The 27,547-nt window shown below is 44.7% G+C and overlaps 1 protein-coding gene across 6 annotated transcripts in view; it reads right to left on the bottom strand.

The window, feature by feature from the left end:
• Positions 1 to 27,547, bottom strand: part of LOC139263173 (long-chain-fatty-acid--CoA ligase 1-like) — a 232,975-nt gene that overhangs the window by 170,600 nt on the left and 34,828 nt on the right. Inside the window, exon 1 of one of the 6 annotated variants that reach the window (XM_070878884.1) lies at positions 16,645 to 16,666. The exons of the other annotated variants lie outside the window; for them this stretch is intronic. The gene's annotated coding sequence lies outside the window, so the exon portion shown is untranslated. Of the gene's footprint in view, positions 1 to 16,644; positions 16,667 to 27,547 lie in introns of those variants that run through there. 6 annotated transcript variants of the gene reach the window in all.

A 27,547-nucleotide genomic window follows, 5' to 3' on the forward strand; every position in this document is an offset into this window, starting at 1 on the left:
TCACTGGAATTTAGAAGAATGAGGGAATCTCAGAAGCATATAAAATTCTTACGGGACTGGACAGGTTAGATGCAGGAAGAATGTTCCCAATGTTGGGGAAGTCCTGAAGCAGGGATCACAGTCTAAGGTTGAGGGTAAGCCATTTAGGACCGAGATGAGGAGAAACTTTTTCACCCAGAGAATTGTGAACCTGTGGAATTCTCTACCACAGAAGGTTGATGAGTCCAGTTCGTTGGATATATTCAAAAGGGAATTAGATGTGACCCTTACGGCTAAAGGGATCAGGGGGGTATGGAGAGAAGGCAGGAGTGGGGTACTAATGTTGCATGATCAGCCATGATCATATTGGATGGTGGTGCAGGCTTGAAGGGCCGAATGGCCTGTTCCTGCACCTAGTTTCTATAAAACTATGCTGTCTCTGCTTGACTATTTTGTGCTTTTCCAAATATCCTGCTACTGTTTCCTTAATAATGGACTCTAGCATTTTCCCAACGACAGATGTTAGGCTAACTGGTCTATAGTTTCCTGCTTTCTGTTTCCCTACGACAGATGGAAGCTCAATCAGAAAGTAGAAGATGGCTTCAATGTGCCTTCTGGGATAAAAAGGCAGGCTTTGAGCCCACTAGCTTCATAACTCTTTGAGGAGACAAAATAAAAACATTTAAATCAAGTGACCCCCAATCTGGGGGCCACTCCAAACATTTTCCAAGGCCCTTTTATTTTGTATTTTTGTAGGTTTTTTTTGTGGGTTTTTTGGGCACTAAAACCATATTTTACAAGTGCCCCCTATAAAAGGGGAGGGGGACACTAAAAACCCAGCAATTAAAACAAATTAAAATTTAAAACATATAAAATCAAATTAAAATGTGGTTGCCAGGGGTGATAATGCACTCCAGTCCCTCCGGCACCCACCTCTCGCGGAAGGCCGCGAGCGTATCGGTGGACCCACTAGCTTCACAACAGCTGTGCATTTTACCAGCTGCAATGCAATGGCAATTTAAAAGCAATCTTATCTGGACTTAGGTTTAGAAGATCAAGCCAGCAGCAACATTATACTATAGTTTGGCGCAGCAACATTTTCAGCACATCTACAGTGCCAAAAGTGCAGTGTAAGTGGCAGAAAATACAATGCCACATTCTTCCTACTAAATGTAATCTTTAGATTAACAAAAGCAGCAAGACCACTTAGCATTCGGATGACAGATGAGTGCTTTTTACATCATGCTCATCTGTGCCTGCTACAAGAAGTTTCATTTGGCACAAAACTAAACTATTAGTGGGAGTATCCAAGGTTAAAAAAAAACTTGTGACAAAACTGCAAAGAGAGAGAGACTGGCAATACCCAGTACACAGGTATGACTGAACTTCAGCTTATTACACTTTTCTTCAATTGGCACTTTCTTTCAAAACAAAAATCAAGGTAAAGGCAACACATTAAAATATGGTCTACTGTCACTGCTTTTGGCCGATGAGGCCCACTCCTTCCATCTTATCATGTACAGTTGGCCAGGCCATGAACTTTACCCCACTTAATTAAACCATTTCTGTCAAATGACTAACTACACACAGAACATCCAATAGAAGCTCTTGTGAAATTCCTCCTTGACCTGCTTTTAAAAAAAAGCAAAGGTTGACGATATCAATCTCATGTTACAATTAGAGAATTCAACACTGACTGGCTGAATTCCACATATAACATTCGCCGCTCTCCATTGCATAGCATATTTCATTTATGTCTATACCCCCCCCACCCAGCTCTCAGGCTCTCAAATCTGCCCCCACCCCCTTCCCCCCCTCCCGATTCTACATTCCAGAAGGCTGCAACTGATGTAAACATATGGTTCACAGGACAACAGTGTGAGGGGTAAAAATCCATCGCACGCTCCAGAAACTATTATGCGTGTCAGGGGCTGGGTGGAACAACTGAACTTTGTGTTCAATGTTCATTCACTCTCAGGACAAGTATTGCAAAGTCAGCTTCAGAGTAAAGCTCCCTTTACTCTACCTAATACAAAAGCTGTCAAGCACACTTCTTAACGATACTTGCAACTTACAGGGCTCAAGTTTTGGACCCCTGCTAGAATGGCGCACATCTGAAAGGCTCGCCTAATTTGTAGAACTTAAAAAGCGGCAAATACTTATCTCGCGATTCTCCGATATCTGTAGGGCCGTTTCCAGCTCGGCGCAGCGCAGCAGGAGCTGCTGGGGGCGGAGCTACAGCCCTGCACCAAAAACAGTGCTGGCAGCTGCGCGCGTGCGCAGTAGTTCCTGGCCCTCCCAGCGTGTCCTGTCTCCGGGCGACGACCCTATCCCTGGCTGAAGGGACGTCGCCCCTATCCCAGGCCAAGTGGCCTGACAGTACTTACCTCTTCTGCGGCAGCCCGCCCGGCATCTCCTAGGGGCAGGCCCCGCCCGAACATCTCGTCGGCGGCGGGGCCCGCCCGCCCAGCATCTTGCTGGGGCGGGCCCCGCCCTACGTCCTCGGCGGCAGGGCACGCCCAAAGTCTTGGGTGGCGGCTCATCATCTGCTGGCCCGCCCGAAGTCCTGGTCGGCGGCGGGACCGGTTCGACCGGCATCTCCTGGGGGGGGGGGCCCCCGTCCCAGCACACTGTTGGAGGGCTCCCGGTGCTGCAGTAGGTGAGTAGAAACTTCATTTTTTATTTATTGATAGTTACTACTTTTATTTTTTTTTTATTTAATTTTTTTGATTGATTTATTGATTTATTGTTGATGATGGCTCTTTATTTGTAAAAGTGAAGTGTTTAATGCTTGTAAACTTCCCTTCCCCTCCCCCCATCTCTCGTTCCCTACACCTAATTTATAAAGTGTAGGCAAGGTTTTTCTGAGCTTACAAAAATCTACACTTACTCCATTCTAAGTTAGTTTGGAGTAAGTTTTCACTGCCTAAACTTGCAAGACAGGTATAAGTGGCTGGTAATGCCCCCGTTTGGAAAAAAAACTGTTCTAAAACGAAACTATTCTAACTCACTAGAACTGGAGCCAGCTAAATGCCGAGAATTGCAATTTCTAAGAAACTCCATTCTAAACTAGTTGCACCAAAAAAATAGGAGCAACTCGAGCCGAAACTTAAGCCCTCATTGATATTGAGAATTTTACTTCCAACCAGCTTGGCACATACTCCTACTAAATGGGGAACATAATAAAACTGTCCAAAGATCCTGCAGCAATAGTCAAAAGAAACATCAACAAAATTCATAAGGTTGTGGATTTAAGCCCCATTTCAGGACTTGGACACGCGTGCTGACACTTCAGTGCATGGAGCTTCCTCCTCCATTTCCGATGCCCCCAAAAGTTCATCACTATCCTCTGCCTGCACCACGATGACATGCAGGCCATGATCCTTACCAACGGATCCATCACAGACCCAATCCACGTCCGGACCGGGGTCAAACAGGGCTGCATCATCGCCCCAACCCTCTTTTCAATCTTTCTCGCCACCATGCTCCACCTCACAGTCCACAAGCTCCCCGCTGGAGTGGAACTAAACTACAGAACCAGTGGGAACCTGTTCAACCGTAGCCATCTCCGGGCCAGGTCCAAGACCACTCCAACCTCTGTCGTTGAGCTACAGTTCACGGACGACGTCTGCGCACATACAGAGGCTGAACTCCAGGACATAGTCGACGTATTTACTGAGGCGTATGAAAGCATGGGCCTTACGCTAAACATCCGTAAGACAAAGGTCCTCCACTAGCCTGTCCTCATCGCACAGCACTGCTCCCTAGTCATCAAGATCAATGGCGCGGCCCTGGACACCGTGGGTCACCTCCCATATCTCAGGAGCCTCCTATCAACAAGAGCAGGCATCGACGACGAGATCCAACACCGCCTCCAGTGCAGTCTTCGTCCGCCTCAGGAAAAGTGTGTTTGAAGACCAGGCCCTCAAAACTGCCACCAAGCTCATGGCCTACAGGGCTATAGTAATACCCACCCTCCTGTATGGCTCTGAGACATGGACCATGTACAGTAGTCACCTCGTCGCTGGAAAAATATCACCAACGATGTCTCCGCAAGATCTTACAAATCCCCTGGGAGGACAGATGCATCAAATTCAGCGCCCTTGTCCAAGCCAACATCCCCAGCATTGAAGCACTGACCATACTCGATCTGCTCCTTTGGCAGGCCACATAGTTCGCATGCCAGACATGAGACTCCCAAAGCAAGTACTCTACTTGGAGCTCCTTCTTGGCAAAGGTGGGCAGGGGAAACGTTACAAGGACACCCTCAAAGCCTCCCTGATAAAGTACAACATCCCCACTGACACCTGGAATTCCCTGGCCAAAGACCATCCTAAGTGGAGGAAGTGCATCTGGGAGGGTGCTGAGCACCTCGAGTCTCAATGCCGAGAGCATGCAGAAATCAAGCGCAGGCAGCGGAAAGAGCGTCCGGCAAACCAGTCCCACCCATCCCTTCCCTCAACGACTATCTGTCTCACCTGTGACAGAGTCTGTGGCTCTTGTATCGGACTGTTCAGCCACCAAAGAACTCACTTCAGGAGTGGAAGCAAGTCTTCCTCGATTCCAAGGGACTGCCTATGATGATGATGATGATGCAGTTCTGAGAGAATGCTGCATCATCAGAGGTGCTGTCTTTCGGATCATATATTAAGAGCATAATAATTAGGAGCAGGAGTAGGCCACACGGCTCCTCGAGCCTGCTCCGCCATTCAATAAGATCATGGCTGATCATCGACCTCAACTCTACTTTCCCCGCCCGATTCCCATATCCCTTGATTCCCCTAGAGTCCAAAAATCTATCAGCTCAGCCTTGAATAAACTCAACGACTCTGCATCCATCATCATCATCATAGGCAGTCCCTCGAAATCGAGGAAGACTTGCTTCCACTCCTGAAGGGAGTTCTTTGGTGACTGAACAGTCCAATATGGGGATTACAGTCTCTGTCACAGGTGGGACAGACAGCCGTTGAAGGAAAGGGTTGGGGGGTGGGGAGTCTGGTTTGCTGCACGCTCCTTCCTCCGCCTGCGCTTTTCTGTATGCTCTCGGCGACGAGACTCGAGGTGCTCAGCGCCCTCTCGAATGCACTTCCTCCACTTAGGGCAGTCTTTGGCCAGGGTCTCCCAGGTGTCAGTGGGGATGTTGCATTTTATCAAGGAGGCTTTGAGGGTGTCCTTGAAACATTTCCTCTGCCCACCTCGGGCTCGCTTGCCGGGTAGGAGTTCAGAGTAGAGCGCTTGCTTTCCACACCTCTTTGTGGTAGAGAATTCCAAAGATTCACAACCCTTTGAGTGAAGAAATTCCACCTCATCTCAGTCTTAAATGGCCAACACCTTATCCCGAGACTATGCCCCGCAGTTCGAGACTCTCCATCCAGGGGAAACAACTTCCCAGCATCTATCCTTTCAATCCCCCTCAGAATTTTATATGGTTCAATGAGATCCCCTCTCATTCTTCTAAACTCTAGAGTATAGGATCAATCTACTCAATCTCTCCTCATAGGACAACCCTCTCATCCTAGGGATCAATTTAGTGAAACTTTATTGCTTCGCCTCTAAAGCATGTATGTCCTTTCTCAGATAAGGAGACCAAAACCATGCTCAGTACTCCAGGTGTGGTCTCACCAAAGCTCTGTACAATTCTAGTAAGACTACCTCACTCTTGTATTCTCACCCCCTTGAAATAAAGGCCAACATGCAATTTGCCTTCCTAATTTTTTTGCTGCACCTGCATTCTAACTTTTTGTTTCCTGTATGAGGACACCTATATCTCTCCAAACAACATTTAATAGTTTCTCACTATTTAAAAAAATATTCTAGAAACATAGAAAATAGGTGCAGGAGTAGGCTATTCAGCCCTTCGAGCCTGCACCACCATTCATATGATCATGGCTGATCATGCAACTTCAGTACCCAAATCCTGCTTTCTCTCCATACCCCTTGATTCCTTTAGCCGTAAGGGCCATATCTAAATCCCTTTTGAATATATCTAACAAACTGGACTCAACAACTTTCTGTGGTAGAGAATTCCACAGGTTCACAATTCTCTGAGTGAAGCAGTTTCTCCTCATCTCGGTCCTAAATGGCTTACCCCTTATCCTTGTATTTTTCTATTCGTCCTACCAAAGTGAATAACCTCACATTATACTCCAACTGAGGCTACATCTGTCTGTTTAAGATGCCATGGCAGAATGTCCAACATTCATCCCTCAACCAACACCTGCAAAACTAATTAACAGGTTGTTCACTTCAGCGATAGCCTGACCTGGGTATCAATATCTTTTGCGCATGTATTTCTTCAATCTCTCCAAAGGTGGAACAAGTTGACAGTAGAAGTGGCAAGGCTTGGTTTGAATTGTTCAGCTGCTTTACCTTGCAGTAGTCATGATCAGTTTCACTTGGTTCAAGTGATGCAACAGATCTCCACGTAACAACATAAAACACGCTACACCATCCACATCAGTGGGTCACCTTGCTCAACTAAATAGACCAACTCCACTACATTCTGACTTGAGTCTTTTTGCTTCAGCACTACTCTGGTGACAAAAACTAGATTGCCTTTTCTGTGTTTGTGTCTATCTTCTTAACCTCCACTTCACAGACAGAGGTCAACAGGTCTTCCAGCAGTGTCTTTTCCGAACACCCAGACAAGCAAACAAATTATTTTTTGTTTTTTTCCATATTAACCAGCTTTTCTCTGGGTGTCTTTTTTCTCTTTTTGTTTTGAGGACTTCTGCAGTACACTTTTAAAAATCCAAAAAATCCAAAAATCCTTTCTTTGAGAAATGGTTGATTAAAAACGCCAAAAGGAGATAGTGCCAGTTTTTTTCCTTTCTTAAATCTTACTGAAAAATTGTTCTTTACGAAACTGTGTAAAGCTTCATATATATTGTGGAGCACATTCCCATTATGGCAACAGGTAAACTGAGGGGGCAATAAAAATGCACTGCCTTCTAGTATTTCTTTTGAAGTTGAAACCCACAGTAAAGATCTACTCTTGGCCAGCAAGACACTCAATGTCTTTCTCCCTAGTACAGTGAACTTCGCTGTTCCAGATAAGTTTTAATGGGCACCGATAAAAAATTGGGTGAAAAACACAAACATTTCTGTCACGTCAAGTTTTAAAAGTTGGCCAATTTTACTTTACCTACTTCTCAACTAACCAGTATAACTAGATTATTAGAGGTGGCAATTCCCATTCTATACGCTTATCCAATTCCCTTTAAAATGATGTTCAAAGATAAATTTCTCTTCGCTTCCCATTCATTCGGATAATCTCAAGTCTACCCTTCTTTGCTGATTAGGTTGCTTTTTGCTTCCCTCCATCCCACAAAAACACACCGATGTTTGGGAGAAGGAAACCCCTTGCAGGGATTAAACAAGTAAAACAAACAATAGGACTGATAATTGGATCATGTTACAAGCTAGGGGTCTGCCACAGGTATGTTTTCTGATTCGGTGGCATCAGTCACTCACATAAGTAAATGCCATGCTCCTTACACGCCAGAGTAGACTCTCAGTGCTCAATATTTACTGATACAATAGTGTAATAACAATAACCTAACCCTGTGTGATCTGATGGATATCTGAGTCTTTCGCGCTTTTCTTTTTGGAGTTGACCTAGAAAAAAAGCTGGTAAGATGAAGCCAGTTAAGAATCTTTAAGGTACTTTATCGCATGCAGAGCCAACTGTTGTGAACAAATATACTTAATTCAATATCTACAACTTTTCCTTACAAAATAATACAAAATATTGAACATGGTATGTTTCCCCGCATCAGTGGGTTGCCTTAACTTGATTTAAATCAAATTAAATCCTGAACTTACAAGCCGGCGAAAGCTTGTACTTGCTGCTGACTGACTGCTCACGTCTATTTCTATCTCCCTATGCTCATAGCCCGAGGGGAGAGCACACTGTGGCAGACAACCAGGACCAGAGATCTCCCAACATAATGGGTGTGATGTTTCATTTGATTGCTGACAAATTCATTCTTTTTCCTCCCAAACATCGGTGTGTTTTTGTGGGATGGAGGGAAGCAAAAAGCAACCTAATCAGCAAAGAAGGGTAGACTTGAGATTATCCGAATGAATGGGAATTTGCATTTTAACCACCTTAGTGCCTTTAGGCTATGTGTGAATGCACGTTGCTTTAAAACAGTCCTTAAATGTAATACTTTTTTCCCCCAAATCCTCTTTGTGGGAAAAATGGTTAGCAAATTCTAAAGCGTGACAGATCACAAGAAAAAAATAAATCACACTCATTATAATTTTATGATGCATTCAACATTCCAGAAGAACTTGGTTGCATCAAATTAGTCTAGATATTACATGCATTTTTTTCCAGTGAAGTAATGCATTATCATTCTTGGCAAGCTTTAAACTTAGAACTTTAAACTGTAATGAACAGAAGTTGCCTCAGTCAGCTGTAAGTGTTTGTCTTGCATAGGTGTTAATCAGAGAATAGGGGTGCTGAGTCAACACTTGCAAATTGGGTGTAGCTCCGAAGAGAATAAAGACCAACAGTTTTTCAGAGCAGAGTGGTTTGCACAGAGCGGTCTTAAAGGGAGTGGACAAGCAGAGTGGTCTATTTGAGAATTTGGAAAGATTAAAATCAATTTTAAAAAGTAAACATAGATAAGTGATATTTCTAATCTAAAAAAAACTCGAATTAATTCAGCTGATTGCTGAGTGTGCTTTGCTAAATTTTAGAGATTATTTCTGCTCGGTAGTTCCAAGTTTATTAACTAGAGGCATAGCAGGGCAGCTCAGTCCCAATGGAGTGCACATCCTGTGGCATGTGGGAAGTCCTGGTGCCTCTGGGGAGTGTAGAGCCAAGTCCACGGCACCACTGGGGAGGGGGAGGGGGAGGGGGAGGGGGGGGGCGGGAGTGGGAGAGGAGAGAGAAGAATCGAAGAGCTATAGTGGTAGGGGATTCAATCGTCAGGGGAGCAGACAGGCGTTTCTGTGGCCGCAGACACGGCTCCAGGATGGTATGTTGCCTCCCTGGTTCCAGGGTCAAGGATGTCACCGAGCGGCTGCAAGATAATCTGGGGAAAGAGGGAGAACAGCCAGAGGTTCTCGTCCATATCGGTACCAATGATATAGGTAGAAAGAGGGATGAGGTCCTGCAAGCAGAGTTTAGGGAATTAGGAGAGAGATTAAAAAGCAGGACCTCAAAAGGTAGTAATCTGTGGAATACTGACGGTGCCACGTGTAGGGGGTACAGAAATAGGAGGATAGAGAAGATGAATGTGTAGCTGGAGAGATGGTGCAGGCGGAAGGGCTTTAGATTCCTGAGGCATTGGGATCGCTTCTGGGGGAGGGGGGACCTATACAAGCCGGACGGGTTGCACCTCAACAGAGCCGGGACCAGTATCCTCATGGAGGTTTTGGGGAAGAGTTTAAACTAGCTTGGCAGGGGATCCGGAGAATAGATTCAGTGGGGAGAGAAACAAAGCTGGAATTGGGCAGCAGAGAAGTCGAAGTAGAAAGTGAATTTGGAAGACAGAGGAAACAAGGGCTGGAAAAAAGACAACAGGGGAGTTTGGCAATACTTGTGGGGCACTGGCACCAATACTCGGGAAAGAGCGAGCTGTTCCGTGGGGACTACACCTGAACTATGCTGGGACCAGAGTTCTAGCGAACCAACTAACTAGGGAGGTAGATAGGGCTTTAAACTAAATAAGGAAGTGGGGGGGGGGGGGGGGGAAGGGAGGACGGTCGTAGCAGAGAGCAATCTAGAATGCTAAAGAGAAAAGAAAAGGAAGCAATGCAGGAAAGTGACTGTGGTAAGGATAACCAGATTATATCAGGAAGGGACAGAGCATACAAACAAAAGAGTGCACTTGCAAATAGGGTCCAGGTAAGAAAAAATAGCAATAAGACAAATAGGGCTATAGCACAAAATAATGTTAAGATTTCTAATAATATTAAAAAGACAAATTTAAACGCATTGTATCTGAATGCACGAAGCAACTGTAGTAAGGTGACGAATTAACAGCGCAAATAGATGTAAACGGATACGATATAGTTGTAATTCCGGAGACATGGTTGCAGGGTGACCAGGGTTGGGAACTGAATATCCAAGGATATTCGATATTTAGGAAGGACAGGCAAAAAAGGAAGAGGGGGTGGTGTGGCGTTGTTAGTAAAGGATGAAATCAGAGCAATAGTGAGAAAGGATATTGGCTCAGAACATCAAGATGTAGAATCAGTCTGGGTGGAGCTAAGGAGCACCAAGGGGCAGAAAGCATTGTTGGGAGTTGTCTATAGGCTTCCAAACAGTAGTGGTCGTGTAGGGGACGGCATCAAACAGGAAATTAGAGATGCATGTAGCAAGGGTACTACAGTAATTGTATGTGACTTTAATCTACATATAAACTGGCCAAACCAAATTAGTAATAATACTGTGGTAGATGAATTCCTGGAGTGTGCACAAGATGGTTTTTTAGACCAGAATGTTGAGGAGCCTACTAAGGAACAGACTATCCTAGATTGGGTATTGTGTAATGAGAAAGGGGTCCTTTAGGGAAGAGTGACCATAACATGATTGAATTTCTTAAGATGGAAATTGAAGCAGATTGGAAAACTTCAAATGTAACACCTCTATTTAAAAAAGGAGGCAGACAAAAAGCAGGAAATAATAGACCAGTTAGCCTAACATCTGTGGTTGGGAAAATGTTGGAGTCCATTATTAAAGAAGCAGTAGTAGGACATTTAGAAAAGCAAAATTCGGTCAGGCAGAATCAGCATGGATTTATGAAGGGGAAGTCATGTTTGACAAATTTGCTGGAATTCTTTGAGGATGTAATGAACAGGGTGGATAAAGGGGAACCAGTGGATGTGTGTATTTGGACTTCCAGAAGGCATTTGACAAGCTGCCACATAAAAGGTTACTGCACAAGATAAAAGTTCACGGGGTTGGAGGTAACATATTAGCATGGATAAAGGATTGGCTAACTAACAGAGAACAGAGAGCCAGGATAAATGGTTCATTCTCTGGTTGGCAACCAGTAACTAATGGGCTGCCGCAGGGATCTGTGCTGGGACCCCAACTATTTACAATCTATATTAACGACTTGGAAGAAGGGACTGAGTGTAACGTAGCCAAATTTACTGCCGATACAAAGATCGGAGGAAAAGCAATGTGTGAGGACGCAAAAAATCTGCAAAAGGACATAGATAGGCTAAGCGAGTGGGCAAAAATTTGGCAGATGGAGTATACTGTTGGAAAGTGTGAGGTCATGCACTTTGGCAGAAAAAAATCAAAGAGCAAGTTATTATTTAAATGGAGAAAGATTGCAAAGTGTCGCAGTACAGCGAGTCCTGGGGGTACTTGTGCATGAAACACAAAAGGATAGTATGCAGGTACAGCAAGTGATCAGGAAGGCCAATGGTATCTTGGCCTTTATTGCAAAGGGGATGGTGTATAAAAGCAAGGAGGTCTTGCTACAGCTATATAAAAAGGTATTGGTGAGGCCACACCTGGAATACATCATGCAGTTTTGATTTCCATATTTACAAAAGGATATACTTGCTTTGGAGGCAGTTCAGAGAAGGTTCATTCGGTCGATTCCGGGGATGAGGGGGTTGACTTATGAGGAACGGTTGAGTAGGTTGGGCCTCTACTCATTGTAATTCAGAAGAAGAAGAAGTGATCTTATCAAAACGTATAAGATTATGAGGGGGCTTGATAAGGTGGATGCAGAGAGGATGCTTCCACTGATGAGGGAGACTAGAACTAGAGGGCATGATCTTAGAAGAAGGGGCTGCCCATTTAAAACTGAGAGGAGGAGAAATTTCTTCTCTGAGGGTTGTAAATCTGTGAAATTCGCTGCCTCAGAGAGCTGTGGAAGCTGGGACATTGAATAAATTTAAGACAGAAAGACAGTTTCTTAAACAATAAAGGGATAAGGGGTTGTGGGGAGCGGGCAGGGAATTGGAGCAGAGTTCATGATCAGATCAGCCATGATCTTATTGAATGGCGGAGCAGGCTCGAGGGGCCGTATGGCCTACTCCTGCTCCTATTTCTTATGTTCTTATGTAATGGTTGATGGATGTTTTAGTGACTGGAAGGCTGTATCCAGTGGAGTTCTGCAGGGCTCAGTGCTGCGTCCCTTGCTTTTTGTGGTATATATCAATGACTTGGACTTGAATGTTGGGGGTATGATTAAGAAGTTTGCAGATGACAGTAAATAGGCTGTGTGGTTGATAATGAAGAAGAAAGCTGCGGACTGCAGAAAGATATCAATGTACTGGTCAGGTGGGCATAACAGTGGCAAATGGAACTCAATCTGAATAAGTGTAAGGTATTGCATTTGGGGAGAATTAACAAGGCAAGGGAATACACAATAAATGGTACGACACTGAAAAGTTTAGAGGAACAGAGGGACCTTGGAGTGCATGTCCACAGATCCCTGAAGGTAGTAGGCCAGGTAGATAAGGTGGTTAAGAAGGCATATGGAATACTTGCCTTTATAAGTTGAGGCATGGAATACAAGAGCAAGGAGCTTATGCTTGAACTGTATAAAACACTGGTTAGGCCGCAGCGGGAGTACTGCGTGCAGTTCTGATCACCACATCACAGGAAAGATGTGATTTTATTGGAAAGGGTGCAGAGCAGATTTACAAGAATGTTGCCTGGACTAGAGAATTTTGGCTGAAGAAAGATTGGAGATGCTGGATCTGTTTTCCGTGGAACAGAGGAGGCTAAGGGGGATACCTTATTGAGGTGTATAAAATTATGAGAGTCCTGGATAGAGTGGATAGGAAGGAACTGTTTCCCTTGGAAGCAGGGTCAACAATCAGGAGGTGTAGACAGGAAGAGATACGAGGAGAAATTTCTTCACCCAGAGGGTGGTGGGGGTCTGGAACTCACTGCCTGAAAGGGTGGTAGAGGCAGGAACCCTCACCACATTTAAAAGATACTTGGATGTGCATCTAAAGTGCCGTAACCTACAGGGCTACGGACCAAGAGCTGGCAAGTGGAATTACGCTGGATAGGTCTTGGTCGGCCGGCACGGACACGATGGGCCAAAATGGCCTCCTTCTGTGCTGTAAATTTCTATGATTCTAAGATACAACTTTAAAAAAAAATGCCTTATGCCATTTCTTTGTATGCTATACATTTAAAATGAATAGTTGCTTTAGTATTTGAAGTTTATTTTCGGTTCACAGTTTCAAGATGTCAGGATATCTTATTTATGCAACTTGACAAATGGTCATCCTGAATATCCAGCTTTTTAAAAAAAAACATAATCTGTTGATTTTTGCAATTAATGGCCATTTCAGTTCATGATCATACAAATAAAATGATGGATGCAAGTGCTCAGGAATGGCATTCAGTATCAGCATTAAGCATTTCCGAATTGACTACAGCATGCAGAATAAAGAACCCTTCGTTCTACCACAATCTCATTAAAGCATTCCTACTACATCAGAGTGACAATTTCCCATTTCCTCACACCAGCTATCCTGCAGCAACTTCATGTCAGTTGGCAATGTCGTGGCAGTGTTAAATTAGGGGCAGATTTTGCATTGTGTACATATGCCCAAAGGACAGAGTCCATTACAGTCCCTTACAGCCAGAAAAGGCTTCTTTCCTCCAAATGGCCCGGATTTTGCGGTCAGTGCAGTGACGGCACTCGCTGCTGACGTAGAAGAAAGCTGCCCACAAAGTTCTAGCGATCTCTTGTGGCGTCGATTTCACCTTTCCCGACAATTTGATTCTGGCGCCAAGTCTAAGGGATCTCCAGCATCCAGCAACAGTGATGTCATCAAGCAGGCTAAGCAGCCAATCAGTGAAGAATTCTCAGACAGCAAACCAGGAAATAAAATTCATTGTAAAATTTATACAAAGTCAAGGTTAATCAAAGAGTGAGAGAGAGATTGGGACATACACATGGGATTAAGGTAGAAGCTGAAATATCAAACTTAATTTTTTTTTTAAATATGGAACTTTTATCAATGACAAAACTTGACATTCTAAATATAAAATTAGTTTTTCAGGCCAGAATGTTGTTCAACTGTAATGATAACTTAGTATACCATTAAAAACCCAGTTACACCCCACAGAACAAGGTTTAACTTTTTCGGGGGGGGGGAGGGGTCAGGTGTTTAACAGTGATATTACAACGTATAAGGGGAACTTCTCGTCAGTTCAGTGATTTCTCAAAGATTGCCTTCTGCAGGGTCTTCAACAGCGCACCCTGTGGAGGAACAGGGACTCACTGACAGCAACTTCTGGATTTCCGTGTTTAATTGCACCTGTGCGAACGACAGGAGTGGCTGTCAGTGTCACAGGGTAATGCTGGCGAACGCTCACAGTTTCGCTGTCATTACAACCGCAAAATCCGGGCCATTCATTTTTGTTATATTTGACCCCAGGCCCAACAGCTAAACTGCCACTACGTCTCCATTAGCCTTCCTAGTATTCGAAAGCCACCGTCACTCCTTACATCAGCGAAGAAAACCTAAGCAATTGAACTAGAGTCCTAGACAAGGAACAATTCCATCGCAACTCATGCCAGAAGCAGCAAGGGGTCCGAGAGTAGTCAGTCAGGACAGATATTCACAGCCTATTGGATGTAACCCTCCCCAAATAAGTTTTAAGGATCAAAGCACATCATTCCGCTCCGTCAAAGGCTATTCTCCACAACCAAGGAGGAGATGATCAATACTTTCTTCCTGCACCAAGCAGAACGATATGATTCAGATTCTTTACAAATCTCACTGGATCCAGATCCTGGCCCCTCTATGTAACTTTCTTTAAATGTATATAGGATTTTCATCTCTTACTTCCAGCAGGTGTGAATCACTTTCCTCCTCTCTTCCTTTAATGCCGTGTAAATTATTACGAGGTGGGCTTTTATTATTATTTTTTTTTTTTTTAATTGCTACACACAAGATTTTTCTGCCTTTTTTGTCCTGCCAAAGTATGACTAGCTATCAGGAACAAACAAATACATCTACCCTCATTATCCTAGTTGGCAGGTGCATCCGGTTAGTTACACTAGCTGCGAAAAAAATCTTTCAATCATTTAAAACAAGAATTGTAATTATCAAAGAAATCCTCGTCCAATAGAGCAGCAAAATGTTACATAGAAGCACATTACCCATAGAAATTCACCTTTAGAACCACAAACTGCTTTAAAGACTTTGACGTTTAATCTGTGTGGCAGGTTCCATCTTTAATAGCGGTACAGGGATCTCATAAAAATAATACTGTGTACAAAACAGAACTATTTTTATACCACAGAAGCATATGTCAGAAGATCAGCCGTGGCTCAGTTGGTAGCAGTCTTGCCTCCGAGTCAAAAGAGTTCAAGTCCCACTCCAGAGACTTGATCACAAAGATCTAGGCTGACACCCCAGTGCAGTGCTGAGGGAGTGCTGCACAGTCAGAGATACCATCTTTTGGATGAGATGTTAAACCGAGGCCCTGACTGCTCTCTCAGGTGGACGTAAAAGATCCCATGGCACTATTTCGCAGAGCAGGGGCGTTATCCCGGTGTCCTGGCCAATATTTATCCTTCAATCAACATCACAAAAAACAAAATCTGGTCATATGTGCGTGCTTGCCGAATGCAAATTGGCTGCCGCATTTCCTACATTACAACTGTGACTACACTTCAAAAAGTAATTTATTGGTTGTAAAGTGCTTTGGAACACCTGGAGGTTGTAAAAGGCACTAAATAAATGCAAGTCTTTTTCTTTTCATCAATGCCAGTTCACTTTTCAATCAATATAAATGCACAAAATTGCAATCTTACACAGAATTAAAAGGGGTCTGTATTATAGGTAAATGTTTTGGTATAGGACATCTTAATAAGCAAGGCATTTTCTGATCTATTGTGTTGAAAGATTACATTGGTGTAATTACACATCTTGATACCAAAAGATAATAGAGATCGGACTGTACAAATGCTGTTACCATGTACAGACTCTCATTTGCACCATTGAGTAATATGATAAACATCTGAAAAGAATGCTCACCATAAACTAGCTCCACATGGCTACTGCAACCAACTCAAACTTCAGCTTTTAAAGTTTCTTTCATGATTACTCACAAAATTGAACACACAAATACATGACATCACACAGCTTAAGAAGTCGCAATACTGTAAGACAGGCAGCTAATCAACTCCCCAACTGACGTGTGCTAAAACGACCTTATCTGAGATACCAGCAGTGCACAGCAAATGGGGATACACCCAAAATGTGTATTGCAAGTCTATGCTTCCTCCCCATAATCCCTTCTCAAATGAAGGCTGATCAGCATTAGGTGGCAGAGTTCTGTCATTGTAGCTGCACTCAACACTGCAAATCCAATCTCTTAAGTTGTTCATCGCCAGTTTCTTCAAATCATAGAATCATATAATGATACATCACAGGAGACCATTCACCCCATTGTACCTGCTCTTGGAAAGATCCAATCAGTTTTGTCCTCCTGCCCTTTCCCTTTCGCCATAGCCCTGAAAATTTTCCCTCAAGTAGTTATCCAATTTCCTTTTGAAAGTTATTAAATCTGTTTCCATCACCCTTTAGGGCAGTGCATTCCAGATCATAACTGGTCTCTGTGTAAAAAAATTCTCGTCTTGCCAATTACTTTAAATGTGTCCCTTCTGGTTACTGATCCCCTGCCACTGAAAACAGTTTCTCCTTACTTACTTGATCAAAACTCTTCATGGTTTTGAGCACCTCTGTTGAACCTCCCTGCACTACCAGAGCAACTGCCATACTCAGACGATTTAAGTAGCCCTGAACTCTCCTGTCATAAATGTAGTATTGCTTCCTAAATCATAAACTTATATTACCACATTGGGATATAAATACTTTACTGTTCATCAGTATTGCACTGCAAACCTATTTTGTGTTCATTACTGCATCATTATGGACTGATCATATATTTGCAAAAAATTATAAACCCTTGCTCAAGAGTACTAATATTTACCCAATGACAAAGGTTCAGAGTGCATTGGCTGCTGGAAGCTTGCCAGTATCAAACCTAAACAAGAGCTAGATTAAAATATTATTTTCTACCAGAAGATCCCTCAAGGGGATTGCTCAGAGCAAGTCGGAGGCTTTAGAAATAGGGATGTTATGCCAAGTAATAATACCAGGAACATTGATTTACCTTCAGAGGGCAGTGCATCCCTGGGATGTGATAACACTGGGAAGGGGACCCAGAGTCTGGCAATATTGGGACAGGACTGCCTCGAGGGATGTCCAGAGGCTGCAAGCACTGGGGCAGAGAGAGTGTTCCTAACATCACTAAAAACAGAGGTTCTGGAACTGGGGTAGGTGTGTAATCTGGGGAGGGTATAAGGGTTTGTGAGTACTAAGAGGAAGGGCCGAAATTTGGGGAGGGTATATTAGGATCATTTTTGAAAGGGCAGAGTTTGGCAGTATTGGGGGTGGGGCGGGGTTACTGGGATCTGGCAGTATTGGGGAAAGCAGGATCTAACAACCTTGTGGGGGAAGGTAGTGGAACAAAATGGATCCAAAATTGTTCCTTTTGAACAATCAGACCCCAACCGACATTACAATCCCGTCAGCTTCTTTGTTTGAACTGACTGATTACTGCTCCTTTCCTGCCTCCCCCCAAACACACCACTGTTGTTCCATTATCAGCCAGTTCCTGCCTTTCGATTCCTACCTTTAACCAAAGATATATTTTCTGCTTCTTAAAATTATGGACAGAAAATTGAAGCTGTGGGCTTACATTTTCCCTCAATACACACTCCAGAAGCATAAAAGCAGTTTACCCTTTAGTGCATTATTGATTTGCCAAGTTATCAATATAAGTTAGCCCAATGCTCAGAAAGTTCATTTATACAATTTCGCTTAAGCATCAAAATGGTTCAGAAGACCATGTTCAATGGTAAATAAAGAGACAACTAAAAAAAAAATCCATTCTTAATAAATAATCTCTTTCCTAACTGTCAATAAAGAAACTACAGCTGCTCTAATCACAAATGTTGTCTGCATAATAGGAAACAGCATGTTAATACATTAATCCAAACTTGTCTGGCGTAAAGCTTTGAGAATTCAATCACCAGTTTCTTTCAAAGAGCTGGAATTTGGTCAGCATTTCAGCCGGGTTTTTTAATGATATTTGTATTTTAAGTGCGAGTTTGATGAAAGTGTTCCGCCAGCGGTTTCGAAATACCGCTGGGGAGCAGAATGCCGGTGTGCAACACTGAAAAAACCACTTCCGCCCAAGTTTGGTGGTAGCGGTGACCTGCAGGTGAGGAGAAAAAGAACGCTCACGAGAAACCAGCCGGAGCAGGTGTTCGATCGGCAGTAGGTATGAAACCCTGCAAAAAAATGTAAGTTAAAGGTTTTTTTTTAATTCTTTTGCAGCGATTCAGTGGAAAAGGGTCCTGTGAATGTGTTCTGATTTTTTAAATTTTTGGAGAATATTTTGTGTTTTTTCCCCCCGATGTCATGTATTCAACCAGCATTGTAACCCATGTATAATCTGACCTAAGTTGTACACTGTGAGAACACTGACCACTAGGTGGTAAACTTGTGGGAGACACTCCTAACCTCGACCTTCAGATATAAAAGGGGAAGCTCCACCCACTTCTTTCACTTGAGTGCTATGGAATAAAGGACAGGTCACAGACTGACCTTCTCTCAAGCATGGGGCTCGTGTGCATTTATACTGTATAGTAAGGACGTATCAATGGCGACGAGAAACTGGGATTTAAACCACGCGAGCATGGCCACGAGCAGAACAGACAAGAGGTACTGTGTTAAGGAATGGTTGGGAAAGAGATTCAATATTGTTAAAGCAGCACACAGTTCTCCAGGCAGACAAGGGCAGTCAGGAATGCCCCAACATGTAGTCGAACTCAGAGGGGGAGTTCGACAGAGACAATGGCAAGTTGAACGGCGATTCACGCCATTGCAAGGGACAATGCAGCCAGTAATGGGGCCATCAGCACCTATATTAATGGCGCACTCAAGGGCAATAACAGGGGCAGTCAGGGTCGATCGACTGGCAAGGGACCTTTTGTTTCAAACAGCAGCTCATGCTGGAGGCGTGGAGGCACACACTCAGCCGGAGTTTGCAGAGGTGAGCAAAATACCTGCAGAAATGAACACTGGGGGAAATCGCTGGAAGCTGAAGTTCAGCGAGTTCATGTGGAGCACGTATACAGTTCATACACCAGGACGCCACCGATAATGATGAAAGTGCTCCTCAATAGCATCCCAGTATCAATGGAGCTAGACACGGGGGCCAGCCAGTCCCTGATGGGTATCAAACAGTTCGAAAAGTTGTGGGCATCCAAGGCCAGGAGGCCAAAATTATCACCGATTGACGCACAGCTACGGACATACACAAAGGAGATCATTCCGGTGCTAGGCAGCACCACGGTAGTCGTGACCCACAAAGATTCGGAGAACAGGTTGCCACTCTGGGTTGTCCCGGGGGACGGTCCTGCACTACTGGGGAGGAGTTGGCTTGCTGTCATGAACTGGAAATGGGGCGATGTCAATGCAATTTCCTCTGTGGAGCGAGTATCATGCTCACAGATCCTGGACAAATTTGACTCATTATTTCAACCTGGCATTGGCACTTTCGTGGGGCCCAAGGTAGTGATTCACATAAACCCGGACGCCAGGCCAGTACACCACAAGGCCAGAGCGATGCCGTATGTGATGCGGGAAAAGATAGAAGGCGAATTGGACCGCCTGCTGAGGGAAGGCATCATCTCGCCAGTCGAATTCAGTAACTGGGCGAGCCCTATTGTGCCGATGCTCAAGGCGGATGGGTTGGTCAGGATATTTGGCGATTACAAGGCCAACATCAATCAGGTGTCACTCCAAGCCCAGGGCAAAAAACGTTAGTGGGAGTTGTGTACAGATCTCCAAACAGAAGTAGTGATGTTGGGGAGGGCATCAAACAGGAAATTAGGGGTGCATGCAATAAAGGTGCAGCAGTTATCAAGGGTGACTTTAATATGCATATAGATTGGGCTAACCAAACTGGAAGCAATACGGTGGAGGAGGATTTCCTGGAGTGCATAAGGGATGGTTTTCTAGACCAATATGTCGAGGAACCAACTAGGGGGGAGGCCATCTTAGACTGGGTGTTGTGTAATGAGAGAGCATTAATTAGCAATCTCATTGTGCGAGGCCCCTTGGGGAAGAGTGACCATAATATGGTGGAATTCTACATTAGGATAGAGAATGAAACAGTTAATTCAGAGACCATGGTCCAGAACTTAAAGAAGGGTAACTTTGAAGGTATGAGGCGTGAATTGACTAGGATAGATTGGCGAATGATACTTAAGGGGTTGACAGTGGATGGGCAATGGCAGACATTTCGAGACCGCATGGATGAACTACAACAATTGTACATTCCTGTCTGGCATAAAGATAAAAAAGGGAAGGTGGCTCAACCGTGGCTATCAAGGGAAATCAGGGATAGTATTAAAGCCAAGGAAGTGGCATAAAAATTGGCCAGAAATAGCAGTGAACCCAGGGACTGGGAGAAATTTAGAACTCAGCAGAGGAGGACAAAGGGTTTGATTAGGGCAGGGAAAACAGAGAGGAAGCTTGCAGGGAACATTAAGACAGACTGCAAAAGTTTCTATAGATATGTAAAGAGAAAAAGGTTACTAAAGACAAACGTAGGTCCTCTGCAGTCAGAATCAGGGGAAGTCATAACGGGGCACAAAGAAATGGCAGACCAATTGAACAAGTACTTTGGTTCGGTATTCACTCAGGAGGACACAAACAACCTTCCGGATATAAAAGGGGTCAGAGGGTCTCGTAATAAGGAGGAACTGAGGGAAATCCTTATTAGTCGGGAAATTGTGTTGGGGAAATTGATGGGATTGAAGGCCGATAAATCCCCAGGGCCTGATGGACTGCATCCCGGAGTACTTAAGGAGGTGGCCTTGGAAATAGCGGCTGCATTGACAGTCATTTTCCAACATTCCATAGACTCTGGATCAGTTCCCACCGAGTGGAGGGTAGCCAATGTAACCCCAGTTTTTAAAAAAGGAGGGAGAGAAAACGGAATTATAGACCGGTCAGCCTGACATCAGTAGTGGGTAAAATGATGGAGTCAATTATTAAGGATGTCATAGCAGCGCATTTGGAAAGAGGTGACATGATAGGTCCAAGTCAGCATGGATTTGTGAAAGGGAAATCATGCTTGACAAATCTTCTGGAATTTTTTGAGGATGTTTCCAGTAAAGTGGACAAAGGAGAACCAGTTGATGATGTGTATTTGGACTTTCAGAAAGCTTTCGACAAGGTCCAACACAAGAGATTAATGTGCAAAGTTAAAGCACATGGGATTGAGAGTAGTGTGCTGACATGGATTGAGAACTAGTTGTCAGACAGTTAGCAAAGAGTAGGAGTAAATGGGTACTTTTCAGAATGGCAGGCAGTGACTAGTGGGGTACCACAAGGTTCTGTGCTGGGGCCCCAGCTGTTTACATTGTACATTAATGATATAGACGAGGGGATTAAATGTAGTATCTCCAAATTTGTGGATTACACTAAGTTGGGTGGCAGTGTGAGCTGCGAGGAGGATGCTATGAGGCTGCAGAGTGACTTGGATAGGTTAGGTGACTGGGCAAATGCATGGCAGATGAAGTATAATGTGGATAAATGTGAGGTTATCCACTTTGGTGGTAAAAACAGAGAGACAGACTATTATCTGAATGGTGACAGATTAGGAAAAGGGGAGGTACAACGAGACCTGGGTGTCATGGTACATCAGTCATTGAAGGTTGGCATGCAGGTACAGCAGACGGTTAAGAAAGCAAATGGCATGTTGGCCTTCATAGCGAGGGGATTTGAGTACAGGGGCAGGGAGGTGTTGCTACAGTTGTACAGGGCCTTGGTGAGGCCACACCTGGAGTATTGTGTACAGTTTTGGTCTCCTAACTTGAGGAAGGACATTCTTGCTATTGAGGGAGTGCAGCGAAGGTTCACCACACTGATTCCCGGGATGGCAGGACTGACATATCAAGAAAGACTGGATCAACTGGCTTGTGTTCACTGGGGTTCAGATGAATGAGAGGGGATCTCATAGAAACGTTTAAAATTCTGACGGGTTTAGACAGGTTAGATGCAGGAAGAGTGTTCCCAATGTTGGGGAAGTCCAGAACCAGGGGTCACAGTCTAAGGATAAGGGGTAAGCCATTTAGGACCGAGATGAGGAGAAACTTCTTCACCCAGAGAGTGGTGAACCTGTGGAATTCTCTACCACAGAAAGTTGTTGAGGCCAATTCACTAAATATATTCAAAAAGGAGTTAGATGTAGTCCTTACTACTCGGGGGATCAAGGGGTACGGCGAGACAGCAGGAATGGGGTACTGAAGTTGCATGTTCAGCCATGAACTCATTGAATGGCGGTGCAGGCTCGAAGGGCCGAATGGCCTACTCCTGCACCTATTTTTTATGTTTCTACCCGCTACCGAGAGCGGATGACCTCTTTGCGATGCTATCTGGTGGCAAACTTTTTTCAAAATTGGACCTGACCTCAGCTTACATGACCCAGGAGCTGGCGAGTGAGTCAAAGAAGCTGACCACCATCACGACACACAAGGGGTTGTTTGAGTACAACAGATGTCCGTTCGGGATTCGCTCGGCCGCCGCGATCTTCCAACGAAATATGGAAAGCCTCCTCAAGTCGATTCCAGGGACAGTGGTTTTTCAGGACGACATCCTCATCACGGGTTACGATACTGAAGAACACCTCCACAACCTGGAGGAGGTGCTACGCAGACTGGACCGGGTAGGGCTGCGACTGAAAAAGGCGAAGTGCGTCTTCCTAGCTCCAGAGGTGGAATTCCTGGAGATGAGGGTAGCAGCAGACGGGATCAGCCCTACTGCGTCCAAGACGGAAGCGATCCAGAGAGCACCCAGACCCCATAACATGACGGAACTGCGTTCATTCCTGGGGCTCCTGAACTATTTTGGTAACTTTCTTCCCAAATTGAGCACGCTGCTAGAGCCGCTATACGTGCTCCTACGCAAAGGTCACGAATGGGTCTGGGGGGACAGCCAGGAAAGGGCTTTTAATAGAGCATGCAATTTGATATGTTCCAACAATCTGTTAACGCCATATGACCCATGTAAGAAACTTGTGTTAACGTGCGATGCGTCGTCTTATGGTGTCGGGTGTGTGTTACAGCATATCAATGCCAAGGGTCAGTTACAGCCGGTAGCTTATGCCTCCAGAAGTCTGTCCCAGGCAGAAAGGGGCTACGGGATGGTAGAAAAGGAGGCGCTCGCATGTGTATATGCGGTAAAGAACCAGTACCTGTTTGGCAGGAAATTTGAGCTGGAGACAGATCACAAACCCCTAACGTCCCTTTTGGCCGACAACAAGGCCATAAATGCAAACGCATCGGCCCACATACAGAGGTGGGCACTCACGTTAGCCGCCTGTGACTACAAAATTCGGCACAGACCGGGCACCGAAAATTGCGCCAGCAGGCTCCCACTAGCCACCACTGAGGGGGCTACCGAGCATGCTGCCGAGATGGTCATGGCTGTTGAAGCTTTCGGAAGCGAAGGCTCACCCGTGACAGCCCATCAGATTAAAGTCTGGACAAATAGAGACCCGCTATTGTCTCTAGTCAAGAAATGTGTCCTGAATGGGGACTGGGCAGCCACGTACAGAGCATGCCCTGAGAAATTTAAACCATTTCACAGGCGCAAGGATGAACTCTCGATTGCCTACTGTGGGGAAACCGCGTAGTCATGCCCCAGATGGGCAGAGGGGTGTTCATCAGAGAACTCCACAATGAGCACCCGGGCATTGTCACGATGATGGCAATTGCCAGGTCACACGTTTGGTGGCCAGGGATAGACGCAGATCTGGAACTTTGTGTTCGCAGGTACAACACGTGTGCCCAGCTGGGCCATGCACCCAGGGAAGCCCCCCCTTAGCCCCTGGCCATGGTCCGCCAAGCCTTGATCATGCATCCATGTGGACTACGCAGGTCCTTTCATGGGAAAAATGTTTTTGGTTGTAGTAGACGCCTACTCCAAATGGATCGAGTGTGACATTTTAAATTCAAGCACATCCTCTGCCACGGTAGAAAGTCTACGGGCAATGTTCGCTGCCCACAGTCTACCGGACATCTTGGTCAGCGACAATGGCCCGTGCTTTACAAGCACTGAATTCCAGGACTTCATGGCAGGCAATGGAATTAGCCATGTCAGAACGGCACCGTTCAAGCCGGCAGAATGAGCAGTGCAGATAATCAAACAGGGGATGCTGAGAATCCAAGGGGGTTCCTACAATGCAGCTTATCACGCCTCCTGTTGGCCTACAGATCCCGACCACACTCGCTCACAGGGGTTCCACCCGCAGAGCTGCTAATGAAAGGGACGCTCAAAACCCGGTTATCCCTTATACACCCCCACCATGAAAGAAATTGTCGAGAGCAGGCGCCAGTCACAATATGACTACCATGACAGGAATGCGAGGGCGCGATGTATTGATGTAAATGACCCTGTTTTTGTCCTCAACTACGCTGCAGGGCCCAAATGGCTCGCAGGCACTGTGGTTGCCAAAGAGGGAAATAGGATTCTGGTAGTTAAACTTACCAATGGACAAATCTGCCGCAAACATGTGGATCAAACAAAAAGGAGGTTCAGCAACCCCATAGAAGAAGCAGAGGAAGAACACGATATAGAGTTCACTCCTCCACAGGTGGCCGAACACAGGAACCAAAGGGAGGAGAGCCCAGTCACTGTGGGCAGTTCGGACAGGCCTGAGGCACCGCAAACAGCAGACACTCAGGCCAGCGCCCAACAACCGGAGCCCCAACTCAGACGCTCTACAAGGGAGCGTAAACCACCAGAGAGACTCAACCTGTAATCCCAATAAGACTTTGGGGGGGGGGGGGGGGGGGGGGGGGGGAAGGTGATGTCATGTATTCAACCAGCATTGTAACCCATGTATAATCTGACCTAAGTTGTACACTGTGAGAACACTGACCACTAGGTGGTGAACTTGTGGGAGACACTCCTAACCTAGACCTTCAGATATAAAAAGGGAAGCTCCACCCACTTCCTTCACTTGAGTGCTATGGAATAAAGGACAGGTCACAGACTGACCTTCTCTCAAGCATGGGCGTCGTGTGCATTTATACTGTATAGTAAGGACGTATCACTCTCCTAGGCCCAACTCGCAGCCTCGGTCTAAATTTCACTAAAATATGACTGATTTTGACCACCGAAAATCCACGTGGAACACCAATTTTTCCCACCGGGAAGATTTTTTTTTAAAGTTGATTAATTTTCCGCCGATCTTAATGAAATAAGCATAGCGCTTTTTATCTCCGGTGGTAATTTTTCACCAAATTCCAGCCTGAAGTCTTTGGCAAATGCAAAGAAAACCTCAAATCCTCACATGATGAGGGGAGATAGTCTTCTGTCCTCCAATTTATGCCAATATACTGATTGCACACAGAGAATTTCTGCAAACTGCACATGCTCAGAATGAACAGATGTGGTTTAAAGCTCTGGAATGTTGAGGCAAACATATCCAATCAAGAGCCCATTGCATGATCAGCAGAGGCCTTGAAGGAACTACTTTAATGAAGTTATTACAAGACAATTCAAATGGACAGATTTAATTATGAAATAGGTAGCTTAGTTTTAAAAAAATGTTTACGTATTTTGTACAGTAAAAATTTCAGTTACTGAGGAAATAAAGGGCAGACAACTTTATTTTAAAATAACTTTTGAGCAAGTCTTTAACAAACTAGTACAGTTTTTGCATACTGATTTTCCATTATGAAAAAATTGACACGTTTAAATCGATTGATGTCTATTCTAAAATGTGTTACCGTGGCAGTTTCTATTGTCATATAAAGTATAGCATGTGGTTGGAGAGGATATGGGGCGGAAGTTCAGCTCAGGGTCAGAGAGGCCATCAAGAATGCAACCAGTCTGATTCAGGATGAGACAGTGCCTGGGAAGGAGGAAGTCTAAGTGTACAGAGTTTGTAGGTGGGGCCAAAAACTATGTTTAAAATGGAGGAAAACATTGCTCCTCCAAGCCTAGATGTCAGACAAGCAGTTGAATAGCACAGAGAAATGATAGTGGACTGTTGAGAGGCATGATCGAGAGAGCTGGGTGTCAGAAGCTAGATGAGATCATCAACTGTTTTACAGTTGCTGTTTCTAATTTTAAACAGTTCTCTCTCTTTCCCTCTCCAGCAACTTCACAGCAATTCCTATAAGTGGACCGTGAACCCTGTAATTCAGACGCTGTATTTTTTTCAGTAATCTGCCCTTGCAGAGCTGTGTGACACTTTAGGATTAGCAGTTATGATACTTGTAATAATGGGCTCCTGAAAGATGTAGTCTCATAGTAACGTAGAAAATTACAGCGCAGAAGGAGGACATTCCAGCCCATCGTGTCCGCGCCGGCCAACAAAGAGCCACACGGCCCTTGGTCAGCAGCCCTAAAGGTTACATATAAACCTATGAATAATGACGGAAAGGCAAAGAGCACCCAGCCCAACCAATCCGCCTCACCCCTTACACTAAAACATTCTACACTCCACCCCAACTCCGGGGCCATGTGATCTCCTGGGAGAGGCATAAACCAGATTAAAAACCCAAGCCAATTTAGGGAGAAAAATCAGGGAAAATTCCTCTCCGACCCATCCAGGCGATCAAAACTAGTCCAGATCACCACTCTGGCCCTATTCTATTCCCTGCAGTATTTACCATTATATCTGCTCCGTCCAACAAAAGGTCATCCAGTCTAATCCCAATTATCAGCTCTAGGACCGTAACCCTGCAGGTTACTGTACTTTAAATGCATATCCAACCATCTCTTAAAAGTGGTGAGGGTTTCTGCATCCACCACTTTCCCAGGCAATGAGTTCCAGATCGCCACAACCCTCTGCGTAAAGAAGACCCCCCTCAAATCCCCAATAAACCTTCCACCAACCACCTTAAAACTATGCCCACTCGTAATAGACCCCTCCACCAATGGAAATAGACCCTTACTATTCACTATGTCCAGGCCCCTCAATATTTTGTATACGTCAATGAGGTCTCCTCTCAACCTCCTCTGTTCCAATGAGAACAAACCCAGCCTATCCAATCTGTCCTCATAACTAAGATTCTCCATTCCAAGCTGCATCCTAGTAAATCTCCTCTGCACCCTCTCTAGTGCAATCACGTCCTTCCTATAATACGGCGACCAGAACGGCACGCAGTACTCCAGCTGTGGTCTAACCAAAGTATTATACAATTTAAGCATAACCTCCCTGCTCTTACATTCTATGCCTCGGCCAATAAAGGCAAGCATTCCGTATGCCTTCTTAACCACCTTATGCACCTGGCCTGCTACTTTCAGGGATCTGAGGACAAGCACTCCATGCTACCAGAGTCCCTTCAAAACAGCAGGAATTGAACTCAGACCAGCTGGGTTCACAAGCTAAAACAATTTAACAAAATAAAAATATTAAGTTAAATTTACTATAATCACATTAAAAAAACGTTGATTACCTAAATGTCTTCTGATATACAAAGAAAGTCTGATACTGAAAACGTCAAGTTATTAAACA

The sequence above is a fragment of the Pristiophorus japonicus genome, chromosome 1 (genome assembly GCF_044704955.1).
Source record: "Pristiophorus japonicus isolate sPriJap1 chromosome 1, sPriJap1.hap1, whole genome shotgun sequence".
NCBI classification, from domain to species: domain Eukaryota; kingdom Metazoa; phylum Chordata; class Chondrichthyes; family Pristiophoridae; genus Pristiophorus; species Pristiophorus japonicus.